Below are 17127 nucleotides of genomic sequence, written 5' to 3'. Positions count from 1 at the left end.
TTTGAAGTTCATTTGCTGACTTCTGGGATATTTACCCCCCCCCCCCCCCCAAAAAAAAAAAAAAAAAAAAGATAGGACTCGCGCCTTCACTTACACACACACACACACACACACACACACACACACACACACACACACACACACACACACACCTACACACACCTACACGCACACACGCACGCATACACACGCACACACACACACACACACACACACACACACACACACACACACACACACACACACACACACACACCTACACGCACGCATACACACGCACACACACACACGGTCATAACTGGAAGCTTAAAACTCAGATGAGTCACAGGGATGTTAGGAAGTATTTCTTCAGTCACAGGAAGTAGGACAATCTGGAGAGTGATGTATTGGAGGCAGGGTCTATTCACAGCTTTAAGAAGAGGTATGCTAGTTCATGGAGCAGGAAGAGAGTGAATCTAGTAGCGACCAGCGAAGTGGCTGGGCCAGGAGCTATGAATCGACCCCCCCTGCAATCACAAATAGGTGAATACAAATAGGTCAGTATACACACCCTGTCACACCCTCCCTGACCCCTCTTCCCCCCTGACCCCCCTTCTCCCCCCTGTACCTCAGCTAGATTAGGTCACTTACCCCCGGATATTGCCAGAGTTCCCTAGTTTTTGCAGTTATTTTTTTCTGTCCTTGTTATTCATTATTCTCAAAGATTGACACACTGTACATACTGTTAACACCACCTGAAATTTAACAGTTAATAAGTTAAGATTAAGAGTTTTAATTAACTCCAGGGCGAGTTCTTAGTAAATGTTAGTTCCTTTGTATTATGAGTCTCCAGGTGTTTCCTGAAGGTGGGTTCCTTGATGCTAGTGTGATGGAGCTACTCTCCCCTTCCTCGGATCAAAGCTGTTTGCCTCATTTGTTGCAGGAGTTTTATGACCCATAAGAGTTGAGGTCTTTACATGACTAAAATTGTTACTGCTGTTGACTAGTGTTGATTTATACCTGGTATGACTCTCGTCCGAGACAAGTTGTTTATTCCTGTGTACTGGTTTAAAAATTTTCCAAGTACTCAGTGGTCAGTCGTCACGTGAGGTCACAGACCCTGAGCTGCTTTGGGGATTAGTGTGGACGGTTACAAAGCATGGCTTGCTTCTGCAGTGTTTTAAAAATTGAGGTTGGAGAGTTGAAGGAGGAGGTCTTGCTTCTCCAGGAGGAGATTAGGAGGCTGAAGGTCCACCTCAATGGGTCTGGGAGAGAGTGTGAGGTGGCTGGAGTTGTGGGGAATGAGGCTTCTAGCAGTGAGGTGCAGTCTGTCTCTCGCTGTGAGGAGGCTGTAGCTGGGGAGGTAGCAACGGCTACCAGCAGTGAGGTGCAGTCCAGCACCTGCTACAAGTGGCGAGTGGTTCACAGTAATGGAAGGCGCATCAGAGTAAGGAAAGTTAAGAGTGAAGATCTGAAGGTAGGAAATCGCTTCTCTGTTCTTCAGGATGAATGTACTTCAGTGGCCAGTGAAGGTAAGGGTACTACTGCCCCTGCTAATGGAGGTAAGCGCATTCTTGTGGTTGGTGACTCTCAGGTAAGATATATTGACCGTGCTTTTTGTAATAGGAATAAGAAGATGAGAGACAGAGTGTGCTTCCCTGGAGCTGGTGTTGGGGACATTGTCAACAGGCTGGATAATATCACGTCAGGTAATGGGAACAAGCCCATTATCTGTCTCAGTGCTGGTGGAAATGATATTGGGAAGGGTAGGAGAGAAGAGCTGCTAGATAAGTACAGGTCAGCTATAGATTTCATTAAGTCTAAGGGAGGGATCCCAATCATATGTAGCATCTTGCCTAGAAGGGGAGTAGGAAATGAATGGTTGTCTAGGGCAATTGGTGTAAATTGCTGGCTAGACAGATACTGCAAGGAACTTGCAATCCCATTCATTGACAACTGGAACAACTTTTATGGCAAACATGATATGTATGCAAGGGATGGGGTACATCTCTCTGGGGCTGGGGTGGTAGCACTTGCAGACTCGATTGAGAAGGCCATTGGTGAAATGCCTATGATTTTAAACTGATGGAAGATAGAGGTATGGGTGTGTGTGGGAAACAAGCAGGTTGCAACACTTGGGTTGGAAACAGTAAATGTATAAAAGGCATTCAGCATGAAGTTATAAATAAAGACAATAGATCAGGTCAGCAAACAAAGGGGGACAGCAGAGGGCAGCAAGGGACTAGCTCCCTTAAGGTTTACTATACTAATAGCAGGAGTGTAAGAAATAAGATAGATGAGCTAAGATTAATTGCAAGTGCAGGAAACATAGATATTATTGCTATAACAGAGACCTGGCTTAATCTGAAAGATAGAGAGATGCCCTCTGAATGTCACATACAAGGCTATAAATTATTCCACACTGACAGGGTCAACAGGAAAGGTGGTGGAGTAGCGATGTATGTCAGAGACAATTTAAATTGTTGTGTTAGACAAGATATTAAATTAGAAGCGTCAGCCACTGAATCTGTTTGGTTACAGCTTCTCGAGGGCCGAGAAAAACTAATTTTGGGTGTGATTTACAGGGCCCCAAATCTTGATAGGGAGTGCAGTAAACTTCTATGGGACGAAATTCGTAAGGCATCTACATACGAAAATGTTGTGCTAATGGGAGATTTCAACTATAGACAGATTGACTGGAGCAATTTGACAGGAAATTTAGAGTCAGGTGACTTTCTTGATACGATCCAGGATTGTTTTTTAAAACAGTTTGTGACAGAGCCAACTAGGGGTAATAACCTCCTTGACTTGGTTCTTGCCAGTAGGGAAACACTAATTAATAATCTTGAGGTTAATGATGAGCTTGGGGAAAGTGATCACAAATCACTCAGTTTTAATATATCATGGAATTCCCCTAATAATGGCAATCAAGTCTCCGTCCCTGACTTTCGCTTGGCTGATTTCATAGGACTGAAAAATTACTTAGGTGGGCTGAACTGGAATGACCTGACTAAGGGTCAGGTAGGTGGTGATGGTTGCCGATATGATGCTTTCCAGGGCATAGTTCTAGCTGCTCAGTCAAATTATGTTCCAAATAGGGAAATCAGATCAAACAAAAATGATCCTAAATGGATGAACAATAGATTAAAATATCTGATTGGTCAAAAGAGAGGCATATATAGGCAAATCAAAAGAGGAGAGGGGCAATTGAGAAATCGATATATTCAGTTAAAGAGAGAAATAAAAAAGGGAATTAGAAAAGCAAAAAGAGATTATGAGGTTAAAGTTGCAAGAGAATCGAAGACTAACCCAAAAGGATTCTTTCAGGTATACAGAAGTAAGATCAGGGACAAGATAGGCCCACTCAAAAGTTCCTCGGGTCAGCTCACTGACAGTGATAAGGAAATGTGTAGAATTTTTAACACATACTTCCTCTCAGTTTTTACACAGGAGGATACCAGCGATATTCCAGTAATGATAAATTATGTAGAACAGGACGATAATAAACTGTGCACTATTAGGGTCACAAGTGACATGGTCCTTAGGCAAATAGATAAATTAAAACCTAACAAATCCCCAGGCCCTGATGAACTGTATGCAAGGGTTCTAAAGGAATGTAAAGAGGAGCTTAGCACACCTTTGGCTAATCTTTTCAACATATCACTACAAACTGGCATGGTGCCAGATAAGTGGAAAATGGCAAATGTGATACCTATTTTCAAAACAGGTGACAGGTCCTTAGCTTCGAACTATAGACCAATAAGCCTAACCTCCATAGTGGGAAAATTTATGGAATCAATAATTGCCGAGGCAGTTCGTAGCCACCTTGAAAAGCATAAATTAATCAACGAATCTCAGCATGGTTTTACAAAGGGGCGTTCCTGCCTTACGAATTTATTAACTTTTTTCACTAAGGTATTTGAGGAGGTAGATCATGGTAATGAATATGATATTGTGTATATGGACTTCAGTAAGGCTTTTGACAGGGTCCCACATCAGAGACTATTGAGGAAAATTAAAGCACATGGAATAGGAGGAGAAATTTTTTCCTGGATAGAGGCATGGTTGACAAATAGGCAGCAGAGAGTTTGCATAAATGGGGAGAAATCAGAGTGGGGAAGCGTCACGAGCGGTGTTCCACAGGGGTCAGTGTTGGGCCCCCTGCTGTTCACAATCTACATAAACGACATAGATGAGGGCATAAAGAGCGACATCGGCAAGTTTGCCGATGACACCAAAATAGGCCGTCGAATTCATTCTGACGAGGACATTCGAGCACTCCAGGAAGATTTGAATAGACTGATGCAGTGGTCGGAGAAGTGGCAGATGCAGTTTAATATAGACAAATGCAAAGTTCTAAATGTTGGACAGGACAATAACCATGCCACATATAAACTAAATAATGTAGATCTTAATATTACGGATTGCGAAAAAGATTTAGGAGTTCTGGTTAGCAGTAATCTGAAACCAAGACAACAGTGCATAAGTGTTCGCAATAAAGCTAATAGAATCCTTGGCTTCATATCAAGAAGCATAAATAATAGGAGTCCTCAGGTTGTTCTTCAACTCTATACATCCTTGGTTAGGCCTCATTTAGATTATGCTGCACAGTTTTGGTCACCGTATTACAGAATGGATATAAATTCTCTGGAAAATGTACAAAGGAGGATGACAAAGTTGATCCCATGTATCAGAAACCTTCCCTATGAGGATAGACTAAGGGCCCTGAAACTGCACTCTCTAGAAAGACGTAGAATTAGGGGGGATATGATTGAGGTGTATAAATGGAAGACAGGAATAAATAAAGGGGATGTAAATAGTGTGCTGAAAATATCTAGCCTAGACAGGACTCGCAGCAATGGTTTTAAGTTGGAAAAATTCAGATTCAGGAAGGATATAGGAAAGTACTGGTTTGGTAATAGAGTTGTGGATGAGTGGAACAAACTCCCAAATACCGTTATAGAGGCCAGAACGTTGTGTAGCTTTAAAAATAGGTTGGATAAATACATGAGTAGATGTGGGTGGGTGTGAGTTAGACCTGATAGCTTGTGCTACCAGGTCGGTTGCCGTGTTCCTCCCTTAAGTCAATGTGACCTGACCTGACTAGGTTGGGTGCATTGGCTTAAGCCGGTAGGAGACTTGGACCTGCCTTGCATGGGCCAGTAGGCCTTCTGCAGTGTTCCTTCGTTCTTATGTTCTTATGTTCTTATGAACAATACAGTAATCTATCAAGTTTCTTGTTGAAGACAACTGCTGTCTGTTGGCGCTTCAGTTACAGTACTTTAAGGTGTTGAAACTCTTGTTGTTTCACTTATTCTTGAAAGGAGAGCAATGAAAACTTTTGGAACCTATATTCACATATATTTATATATACTTGTCTCTTATTACACTTAATATACTTATTGCATTCCTGCTTTTCACTGGCTATTGTGCAACGTATACTTCGTCTCCCGCGCTCATAGGTACTGATTTCATTATGCAAATTTTAAACGAGTCACAGCGGAATCTTCCACATGGACAATAAATCTTGTTCGTCTGCGCTCCAGGATATAGTTAGGAAGAGTTGAAATTTATTTCAAACATTGAAATTTCTTTGATCATCGCCAAATCTGTAATCTGTTCATGAAAGTGATCTTCCCACAGAGTTATCCTCTTGCATTCCTCTTTGTTCTCTTTATCCATGGAAATGCTGAAATTTGTCATCGTTGAAAAACCAGAGCGATAAGTCCAGCTCCAGTCCAATAGGGAATTTCGATAGGCTTATACTGAAAACTGGTATTTATAATATCGTTTTTAAGTCTTTTAGTACAACATGTACACACACACACACACACACACACACACACACACACACGGTAGATCAGGGCCTAGTCAACCAGGCTGTTATTGCTGGCCGCACGCAAGCTGATGTACGAACCACAGCCCAGTTGGTCAGGTACTGACTTCAGGTGCCTGTCCAGCGCCTTCTTGAAGACAGCCAGGGGTCTATTGGTAATTACCGTTTTGTATGCTGGGAGCCAGTTGAACAGTCTTGGGCCCCTGACACTTATTGTGTTGTCTCTCAATGTACTCGTGGCGCCCCTGCTTTTCATTGGGGGAATGTTGCATTTCCTGCCAAGTCTTTTGATTTCATAGGGAGTGACTTTGGTGTGTAGGTTTGGTACATTGTTTTAAGAATTACAAGTTTGACTGTGATTATGGGTAATTAGGATTCTAGCATATTAATATAAGTTTATTTAGATACAGGTACACATAAGTACAATTATCACACATACATGTGTAAATTACCCAAAAAAAAGTCAGTGACTTTATTTCCAATGGAGTCTTCGTATTTTTTTCTTACAGCCTAGCTGTAAGTATTTAATAAATTTTCATTTAGGCTTAGGGTAAATAATAAATATATGTACATATATATTTTTTATTGCAATTGCCTTGATGGCAGACAGTTATGATGAATAATGTGGCACCTGTAGAAGGAAGCTGTCCACTTAGTCAGTTCCGGATCAGCCGGGCTGTGGCTCGTACGTTGGTTTGCGTGAAGCCAGCAGCAACAGCCTGGTTGATCAGGCGCTGATCCACCAGGAGGCCTGGTCACAGACCTGGCCGCGGGGGCGTTGACCCCCGGAACTCTCTCCAGGTAAACTCCAGGTAAACCCTCTTGAAAATTTCTATCTTCATTCTGTCAGTAATTTTTTATTTCTGTTTGTAATATTAACATATAAGGGCCATGTTAGGTTATAAAAGAATAGATAATGAATGTACTTTGCAAACACCAACAGGGAGAACAAACACCAAAGTTTACATTGCAAAGTGATCAATGCTGAAAAAAAAATAATTGCAAGAATGTTTTTTACATATTGGTAGAATAGTCAAAGTCAAAAATTTATCTCCACATGATACAATGTACAGAAATGTGATATTTGGTTGTGCATACAGAGAGCTCATGGTTGTGCCTGATCAACCAGGCTGTTACTGCTGGCTGCACGCATACCAACGTACGAGCCACAGCCCGGCTGGTCAGGAACCGACTTTAGGTGCTTGTCCAGTGCCAGCTTGAAGACTGCCAGGGGTCTGTTGGTAATCCCCCTTATGTATGCTGGGAGGCAGTTGAACAGTCTCGGGCCCCTGACACTTATTGTATGGTCTCTTAACGTGCTAGTGACACCCCTGCTTTTCATTGGGGGGATGTTGCATCGTCTGCCAAGTCTTTTGCTTTCGTAGTGAGTGATTTTCGTGTGCAAGTTCGGTACTAGTCCCTCTAGGATTTTCCAGGTGTATATAATCATGTATCTCTCCCGCCTGCGTTCCAGGGAATACAGGTTCAGGAACCTCAAGCGCTCCCAGTAATTGAGGTGTTTTATCTCCGTTATGCGCGCCGTGAAGGTTCTCTGTACATTTTCTAGGTCAGCAATTTCACCTGCCTTGAAAGGTGCTGTTAGTGTGCAACAATATTCCAGCCTAGATAGAACAAGTGACCTGAAGAGTGTCATCATGGTCTTGGCATCCCTAGTTTTGAAGGTTCTCATTATCCATTCTGTCATTTTTCTAACACTTTTCTACTGAGCGACTAATGACTACTTTCTTCAGAGTACCTACTGAGTACTTACTGCTGGTCTTTGTATCTCATAATTCAAACCTTTATCATTTTTTGTGGTGGGGCTGAGGGCGTCTCACTTTCCAGACGACGTTTGACAGATGTATTCTTTATTGAATGTTTAATCTCATCTGACAATACGTTCTCCTCTTTATCTTTGCAGGATATATCTATATCATTGTTGAATTCAGTCAACATTGATTTGACGATGTTGATTGCCGTAATATCGGGGAAATACTTCATTCTAATGCCGATCCAGCGGACGATGTCATCGGGGTCCGTGAGTCTGGAGGTGACAATTATGTCTAGGAATGCTAGTGTGTGGTATGCACATGTCCCACCGTCCTGTTCTATGTTGACAATGATCCCAAGTCTTCTGAAACAGGGGTTCATCTTGCGGTATTTTCTCATCAATTTCCGGGAGGTCATAGAATGAGCACCGTCATAGCACAGCAATGTCCTATCAAGGCAGGAATACACAGCAATGCTGTTGTTTTCCTGTCAACCCTACAATTCGACCATGACCTTTGGGTAATGAAGGCTCCAGAAGGAGGTCATCATCCCAACACACTTGACATACTTTACCGAATGGACGAGGAGTGTTATTAACAATGTTCAAGATATTATGTCCAGTCAATCCTCTGGTGGCCTCCATGATTAGTTTTTAGATTTTGCCACCGAAGTTGCTAGTTTATTGTGCAGCCCATATCCATCCTGTGGAAGGTAGCGCAAGAGCATATGAATACACAAAAGGCCCAGGAACTAGGTCTGGCATTAAAAACACCAAGAAGATGATGATGATTCAGAAGTTTTGGTAAATAACATCTGACAAACATAGCTGAACCATCAATATTCTGTCAAACAAAACCGTCTCATTTAACTCTGTTGTTCCTCCAACTTCCATACAAAACTAATTACTCACATTGTCTCATTATATTTCTACTGTAACTTAGTAAGTTCCTTTATCACCAACTTCTTTATTCAGTCATCCCACAAAACTGAAGATCAATGAATGAGTTTAAAATAATAAATCATATTTTTAAAAGTGTACTTCTTGTACATTATGTACCTTTTATTGTACATATAATTGTAGTTAACTGTTGTACAAATCTTACTTAACTCAATATTATTGTACATATAACTGTAGTTAACTGTTGTACAAGTCTTACTTAACTCAATATTATTGTACATATAACTGTAGTTAACTGTTGTACAAGTTTTACTTAACTCAATATTATTGAATCACATTACAACATTAAGTCATATTTTTAAAAATTGTACCATTATTTATTAGCTATCTTTGTTATTTTGTATTTTTGTCTGAAATGTCTTATATACTAGTTAATGGCTTTTTGTGTCCATCAGTGTTTTATTAAATGTAAACTTTATTAACTTTGTACAACTTAAAAACACACAAATGAATTTGAAAGTTGAATTGTTTAATGAGACTGAACAGTTACAGTGTCCTACCCGCTGTTAGTTAATGACATTACTTAATGACACATTAGTTAATGACACATTTCAACATGTTTCCTTACACCTGTTGTCCTGTTCACCTAGCAGCAAGTAGGTACCTGGGTGTTAGTGGACTGGTGTGGGTGGCATCCTGGGTGGCCTGGCTGGCAAAGTTCTCGCTTCACATACGGAGGGTCCGGGTTCGATTTCCGGCGGGGTAGAAATATTTTGATGCGTTTCCTTACACCTGTTGTCATATTCACCTAGCAGCAAGTAGGTACCTGGGTGTTAGTGGACTGGTGTGGGTGGCATCCTGGGAGACAAGATTGAAGACCACAATGGAAATAAGACAGACAGTCCTGGATGACGCACTGACTTTCTTGGGTTATCCTGGTTGGCTAACCCTCCAGTGTTAAAAATCCCAACAAAATATAATACGTGTGACCTGGAGTTCTAACCCCACCCGAGGTATGCTTGATAAAAGTACTACAGTCTTGTCTGGCCAACACTCAATATTTTTATTTGTTTTATCTAATTTTTAAGGAAACTCCATGAAACTTACAATAATAATAATAATAATAATAATAATAATAATAATAATATCCTCCTTATTACATTATTAACTCAAACATAAAAAAAATGAAATACCATTGTTACTGAATTTATCCTAAATATATAAATGTAAAATATAAATCATAAATACACACACACACACGGACAACTTCTTGGTGTTCTCTTTATTTGATCATTCAGAGTTTAATCATGTTTTGTGGAGGTTTTGAAGGCGTCTCAGTGTCCAGTGGACGCTTAAGAGTCTTCTTGTCAGCAACTAGTAGACGAGCTTTAACGTCTGCCAACAATACGCTCTCTTGTGGATCATTGCAGGAAGTAACTATATCATTATTGAATTCAGTCAACATTGACTTGACTAGGTTGATTGCTGTAATATCCGGGTTATATTCCATTTTGGTGGTGAACCAGCGGTTGATGTCATCAGGGTCCGTGAGCTTGGAACTAACAACTATGTCCATGAATGCTATAGCATGGTACACGCAGGTACCAGCATATTGTGGTACTTCACCAACACTTAATAGTCTTCTGAAGCAGGGGTGCTGGTTGTAGTAGTCATTTGCTATTTTGTTGGCGAACTCAGGATTGCCGCCATTGTAGTAGATTAAGGTCCCATCTAGGCAGAAGTACAGAGACACAACATGAGTGTTTTCCTTCGTCACTACAAAGCGACCGTGACCCTTGGGTAGAAGATGTCCACCAAGTAGATAGTCGCTGGAGACAACTTTGCATCTTTTGCCGAACGCACGAGGAGTATTATTAAGAATGGCGACGATATCAGACTTTCGCAATGGTTGGGTGACCTCCAGGGTGACCTCATTTTTCTTGTCCTGACAGCAAGTCTTGCTGTTCATTTTTCCTTCATTAGATTTTTTGGAGGTAGGGAACTTTAAGTTTTCCTCTTCTCTCTTCCTTTTACCAGCATTATCTGGCATACACTTCGTTATCCATAGTTTCGTTCTCAGATCAGAAAGAAGACTTTCATACATTATTTTTGTCTCATTTTTCTTGTCCTGACAACAACTCTTCTTGCTCATTTTTCCTTCATTAGATTTTTTGGATGGAGGAAACAGAGAATTTTCCTCTTCTCTCTTCCTTTTACAAGCATTGTCTGGCATATACTTGTATTTATTTGATGAATCCATTACTGATGTTTATACTAACAAGAGTAACAATGTATTTCTTCTTGATGATTTGCCGGTACTTCCGGCCCGGGTCTTCTCCAGATGGTAAAACAAGATACAGATTACCAGTATAACCTGGTAAATATATCTCTCTTGGAGATTATAGTTAGGTTGGAATATACTAACAAGATATTCAGATTACCAGTATAACCTACTATAATATATCTCTCTTGGAGATTATAGTTAGGTTGGAATATACTAACAAGATATTCAGATTACCAGTATAACCTACTATAATATATCTCTCTTGGAGATTATAGTTAGGTTGGAATATACTAACAAGATATACAGATTACCAGTATAACCTAGTAAATATAACACTCTTGGAGATTATAGTGAGGTTGGAATATATGTATTGTGGTACTTAAGAGATAAGAGAGATAAGATAAGATTTCGTTCGGATTTTTAACCCCGGAGGGTTAGCCACCCAGGATAACCCAAGAAAGTCAGTGCGTCATCGAGGACTGTCTAACTTATTTCCATTGTGGTCCTTAATCTTGTCCCCCAGGATGCGACCCACACCAGTCGACTAACACCCAGGTACTTATTAGCAATATAGTGAAGATGCAGTGAATGTATTATAATGAACATGCAGTGAATGTATTATAATGAACATGCAGTGAATGTATTATAATGAACATGCAGTGAATGTATTATAATGAACATGCAGTGAATGTATTATAATGAACATGCAGTGAATGTATTATAATGAACATGCAGTGAATGTATTATAATGAACATGCAGTGAATGTATTATAATGAACATGCAGTGAATGTATTATAATGAACATGCAGTGAATGTATTATAATGAACATGCAGTGAATGTATTATAATGAACATGCAGTGAATGTATTATAATGAACATGCAGTGAATGTATTATAGTGAAGATGCAATGAATGTATTATAGTGAAGAGGGGGGTGGCGGGATTGGGATGGAGGTGGGGGGGTTGGGGTGGGGTGGGGGGGGGAGGGGTGGGGGGCGGGGGGGGGGCGGGGGGGGGGGGGGGAGGGGGGAGGGGTGGGGGGGGGGGGGGGGGGGGGGGGGGGGGGGGGAGGGGGGGATGGGGGGGGGGGGGGATGGGGATTGGATGGGGGATGGGGGTGGGAGGGGGGGGAGGGGGGAGGGGGGGAGGGGGTGGGGGGGGGGGAGGGGGTGGGGGGCTGGGCACAATCCCCACCAGCCACCATGGTATTAAAAACCTTGGTGGATGAATGGAGCAAGAATGTTGACACAATTCACTCTTTATTTGTATTTAAGGCAACTTTTACATTTCACTTCCTCTGACATCTCATACTCCAATTAGTTATTTTAGTGTGTAAGCCGCCAGGTATCTGGCATAATATTTACCCAACTTAGAATATATCATACCCCTCTATCTTCCGTGTTAGAAAATAAATTCAGAGACCCCTGATGTGCTCTAAATAGTTTAGATATTATAGTTTAGATATTAAATATTATTTCTACAAGTACATGTACAAGGTATACAGACCATAGCTGACATCAATAACATACTATTTTATAGAAAGCCACTTGTTATGCTGAGCATTTCCCGAAAATGGGGTTAGTTTTGTCCCGGGATGCGACCCACACCAGTCCACTAACATCCAGATGCCCATTTTAAACTGATGGGTGAAGAGGGACAGCAGGTATCTTATGGAAAAACGTCCTAATGTATTCCAGCCGTACCCGAGATTCCAACACCGGACTTCAGTGTGTGAGGTGAATGCGTTAGCGATCGATCTTTGTACTTAATTTTTTTTGGGTGGAAATCTTGTCTGCCTTGCAACAACAGTGTTTTGTACAAGAATGAAGTATTTTGGAAACAAGTGGAGCTGCGAGTACAAGTGTTATAATGCCTATGTATATAAGTACAAGAGCTTTAGAAGAGTATTATAAATCGTATATCATGTACCTAGATAAACGAGAACACGTGAGCTTTGGAAGAATACTGCTGTTTGTGCTTCGCGTACCGTGTACACGAAAGTGCAAGAGCTTTTGAAGAGTATTAGTTCCGTCTCTCCTCCCTATGTACACTAGTGTTACATGTATCTAGGTACATGATACCTTGCTTGTTTATTTAGGTCAGTAACATAGAAAGGTATCGCAGTATATATTCATACTCGTGTTTCGTAGCTTCCTTAAAGACTAATATAAGAGAGAGCTATATTAGCGAGTCAGGTTAACAGTCAGATTAACTATAACCTTTGTATACCTCAGCTTCCTTAAATCTGCAAGACGTCAAGGATGTAGGAGGAGTCAAGAACTTCTAGGAGAACTTCAGGAGCGAGAAACAGCGTAGGAGACAGCAGTAGGAAGGGCAGTAGGGACGCCAGACACGCACAACAAGCAGGAACAACACACACCGACACTAACAAGTTCCTCACCTCTGAGAGACAATAACCAATCATAACTCTCTGACCGCGGGTTCAGTCCCGCCCGTGGTATGGTTTAACCAATCATAACCTTGTGGTATTCAGGCTGAACCAATTATAATCCAGGAATACCTAACGAGGCAAGCTGAGAACACAGACCTAGCAAACCACAATTAGGTGAGTACAATTAGGTACACACACACACACACACACACACACACACACACACACACACAACAGGCCTAGTGTCTGATCGACATGTGCCTAGGACAAAATGGTAACTAACACACACACAGATCAGGGCCTGTTCAACCAGGCTGTTATTGCTGGCCGCACGCAAGCTGATGTACGAACCACAGCCCAGTTGGTCAGGTACTGACTTCAGGTGCCTGTCCAGCGCCTTCTTGAAGACAGTCAGGGGTCTATTGGTAATTACCGTTTTGTATGCTGGGAGGCAGTTGAACAGTCTTGGGCCCCTGACACTTATTGTGTTGTCTCTCAGTGTACTCATGGCGCCCCTGCTTTTCATTGGGGGAATGTTGTATTTCCTGCCAAGTCTTTTGATTTCATAGGGAGTGACTTTGGTGTGTAGTTTTGGTACATTGTTTTAAGAATTACAAGTTTGACTGTGATTATGGGTAATTAGGATTCTAGCATATTAATATAAGTTTATTTAGATACAGGTACACATAAGTACAATTATCACACATACATGTGTAAATTACCCAAAAAAAGTCAGTGACTTTATTTCCAATGGAGTCTTCGTATTTTTTTCTTACAGCCTAGCTGTAAGTATTTAATAAATTTTCATTTAGGCTTAGGGTAAATAATAAATATATGTACATATATATTTTTTATTGCAATTGCCTTGATGGCAGACAGTTATGACGAATAATGTGGCACCTGTAGAAGGAAGCTGTCCACCTAAAGTCAGTTCCGGATCAGCCGGGCTGTGGCTCGTACGTTGGTTTGCGTGCAGCCAGCAGCAACAGCCTGGTTGATCAGGCGCTGATCCACCAGGAGGCCTGGTCACAGACCTGGCCGCGGGGGCGTTGACCCCCGGAACTCTCTCCAGGTAAACTCCAGGTAAACCCTCTTGAAAATTTCTATCTTCATTCTGTCAGTAATTTTTTATTTCTGTTTGTAATATTAACATATAAGGGCCATGTTAGGTTATAAAAGAATAGATAATGAATGTACTTTGCAAACACCAACAGGGAGAACAAACACCAAAGTTTACATTGCAAAGTGATCAATGCTGAAAAAAAAATAATTGCAAGAATGTTTTTTACATATTGGTAGAATAGTCAAAGTCAAAAATTTATCTCCACATGATACAATGTACAGAAATGTGTGATATTTGGTTGTGCATACAGAGAGCTCATGGTTGTGCCTGATCAACCAGGCTGTTACTGCTGGCTGCACGCATACCAACGTACGAGCCACAGCCCGGCTGGTCAGGAACCGACTTTAGGTGCTTGTCCAGTGCCAGCTTGAAGACTGCCAGGGGTCTGTTGGTAATCCCCCTTATGTATGCTGGGAGGCAGTTGAACAGTCTCGGGCCCCTGCCACTTATTGTATGGTCTCTTAACGTGCTAGTGACACCCCTGCTTTTCATTGGGGGGATGTTGCATCGTCTGCCAAGTCTTTTGCTTTCGTAGTGAGTGATTTTCGTGTGCAAGTTTGGTACTAGTCCCTCTAGGATTTTCCAGGTGTATATAATCATGTATCTCTCCCGCCTGCGTTCCAGGGAATACAGGTTCAGGAACCTCAAGCACTCCCAGTAATTGAGGTGTTTTATCTCCGTTATGCGCGCCGTGAAGGTTCTCTGTACATTTTCTAGGTCAGCAATTTCACCTGCCTTGAAAGGTGCTGTTAGTGTGCAACAATATTCCAGCCTAGATAGAACAAGTGACCTGAAGAGTGTCATCATGGTCTTGGAATCCCTAGTTTTGAAGGTTCTCATTATCCATTCTGTCATTTTTCTAACACTTTTCTACTGAGCGACTAATGACTACTTTCTTCAGAGTACCTACTGAGTACTTACTGCTGGTCTTTGTATCTCATAATTCAAACCTTTATCATTTTTTGTGGTGGGGCTGAGGGCGTCTCACTTTCCAGACGACGTTTGACAGATGTATTCTTTATTGAATGTTTAATCTCATCTGACAATACGTTCTCCTCTTTATCTTTGCAGGATATATCTATATCATTGTTGAATTCAGTCAACATTGATTTGACGATGTTGATTGCCGTAATATCGGGGAAATACTTCATTCTAATGCCGATCCAGCGGACGATGTCATCGGGGTCCGTGAGTCTGGAGGTGACAATTATGTCTAGGAATGCTAGTGTGTGGTATGCACATGTCCCACCGTCCTGTTCTATGTTAACAATGATCCCAAGTCTTCTGAAACAGGGGTTCATCTTGCGGTATTTTCTCATCAATTTCCGGGAGGTCATAGAATGAGCACCGTCATAGTACAGCAATGTCCTATCAAGGCAGGAATACACAGCAATGCTGTGTTGTTTTCCTGTCAACCCTACAATTCGACCATGACCTTTGGGTAATGAAGGCTCCAGGAGGTGGTCATCATCCCAACACACTTGACATACTTTACCGAATGGACGAGGAGTGTTATTAACAATGTTCAAGATATTATGTCCAGTCAATCCTCTGGTGGCCTCCATGATTAGTTTTTAGATTTTGCCACCGAAGTTGCTAGTTTATTGTGCAGCCCATATCCATCCTGTGGAAGGTAGCGCAAGAGCATATGAATAGACAAAAGGCCCAGGAACTAGGTCTGGGATTAAAAACACCAAGAAGAAGATGATGATTCAGAAGTTTTGGTAAATAACATCTGACAAACATAGCTGAACCATCAATATTCTGTCAAACAAAACCGTCTCATTTAACTCTGTTGTTCCTCCAACTTCCATACAAAACTAATTACTCACATTGTCTCATTATATTTCTACTGTAACTTAGTAAGTTCCTTTATCACCAACTTCTTTATTCAGTCATCCCACAAAACTGAAGATCAATGAATGAGTTTAAAATAATAAATCATATTTTTAAAAGTGTACTTCTTGTACATTATGTACCTTTTATTGTACATATAATTGTAGTTAACTGTTGTACAAATCTTACTTAACTCAATATTATTGTACATATAACTGTAGTTAACTGTTGTACAAGTCTTACTTAACTCAATATTATTGTACATATAACTGTAGTTAACTGTTGTACAAGTTTTACTTAACTCAATATTATTGAATCACATTACAACATTAAGTCATATTTTTAAAAATTGTACCATTATTTATTAGCTATCTTTGTTATTTTGTATTTTTGTCTGAAATGTCTTATATACTAGTTAATGGCTTTTTGTGTCCATCAGTGTTTTATTAAATGTAAACTTTATTAACTTTGTACAACTTAAAAACACACAAATGAATTTGAAAGTTGAATTGTTTAATGACACTGAACAGTTACAGTGTCCTACCCGCTGTTAGTTAATGACATTACTTAATGACACATTAGTTAATGACACATTTCAACATGTTTCCTTACACCTGTTGTCCTGTTCACCTAGCAGCAAGTAGGTACCTGGGTGTTAGTGGACTGGTGTGGGTGGCATCCTGGGTGGCCTGGCTGGCAAAGTTCTCGCTTCACATACGGAGGGTCCGGGTTCGATTTCCGGCGGGGTAGAAATATTTTGATGCGTTTCCTTACACCTGTTGTCATATTCACCTAGCAGCAAGTAGGTACCTGGGTGTTAGTGGACTGGTGTGGGTGGCATCCTGGGAGACAAGATTGAAGACCACAATGGAAATAAGACAGACAGTCCTGGATGACGCACTGACTTTCTTGGGTTATCCTGGTTGGCTAACCCTCCAGTGTTAAAAATCCCAACAAAATATAATACGTGTGACCTGGAGTTCTAACCCCACCCGAGGTATGCTTGAT

Source organism: Cherax quadricarinatus, chromosome 48 (assembly GCF_038502225.1).
Source record: "Cherax quadricarinatus isolate ZL_2023a chromosome 48, ASM3850222v1, whole genome shotgun sequence".
Taxonomy (NCBI): domain Eukaryota; kingdom Metazoa; phylum Arthropoda; class Malacostraca; order Decapoda; family Parastacidae; genus Cherax; species Cherax quadricarinatus.
This window is presented reverse-complemented; position numbering follows the sequence as displayed.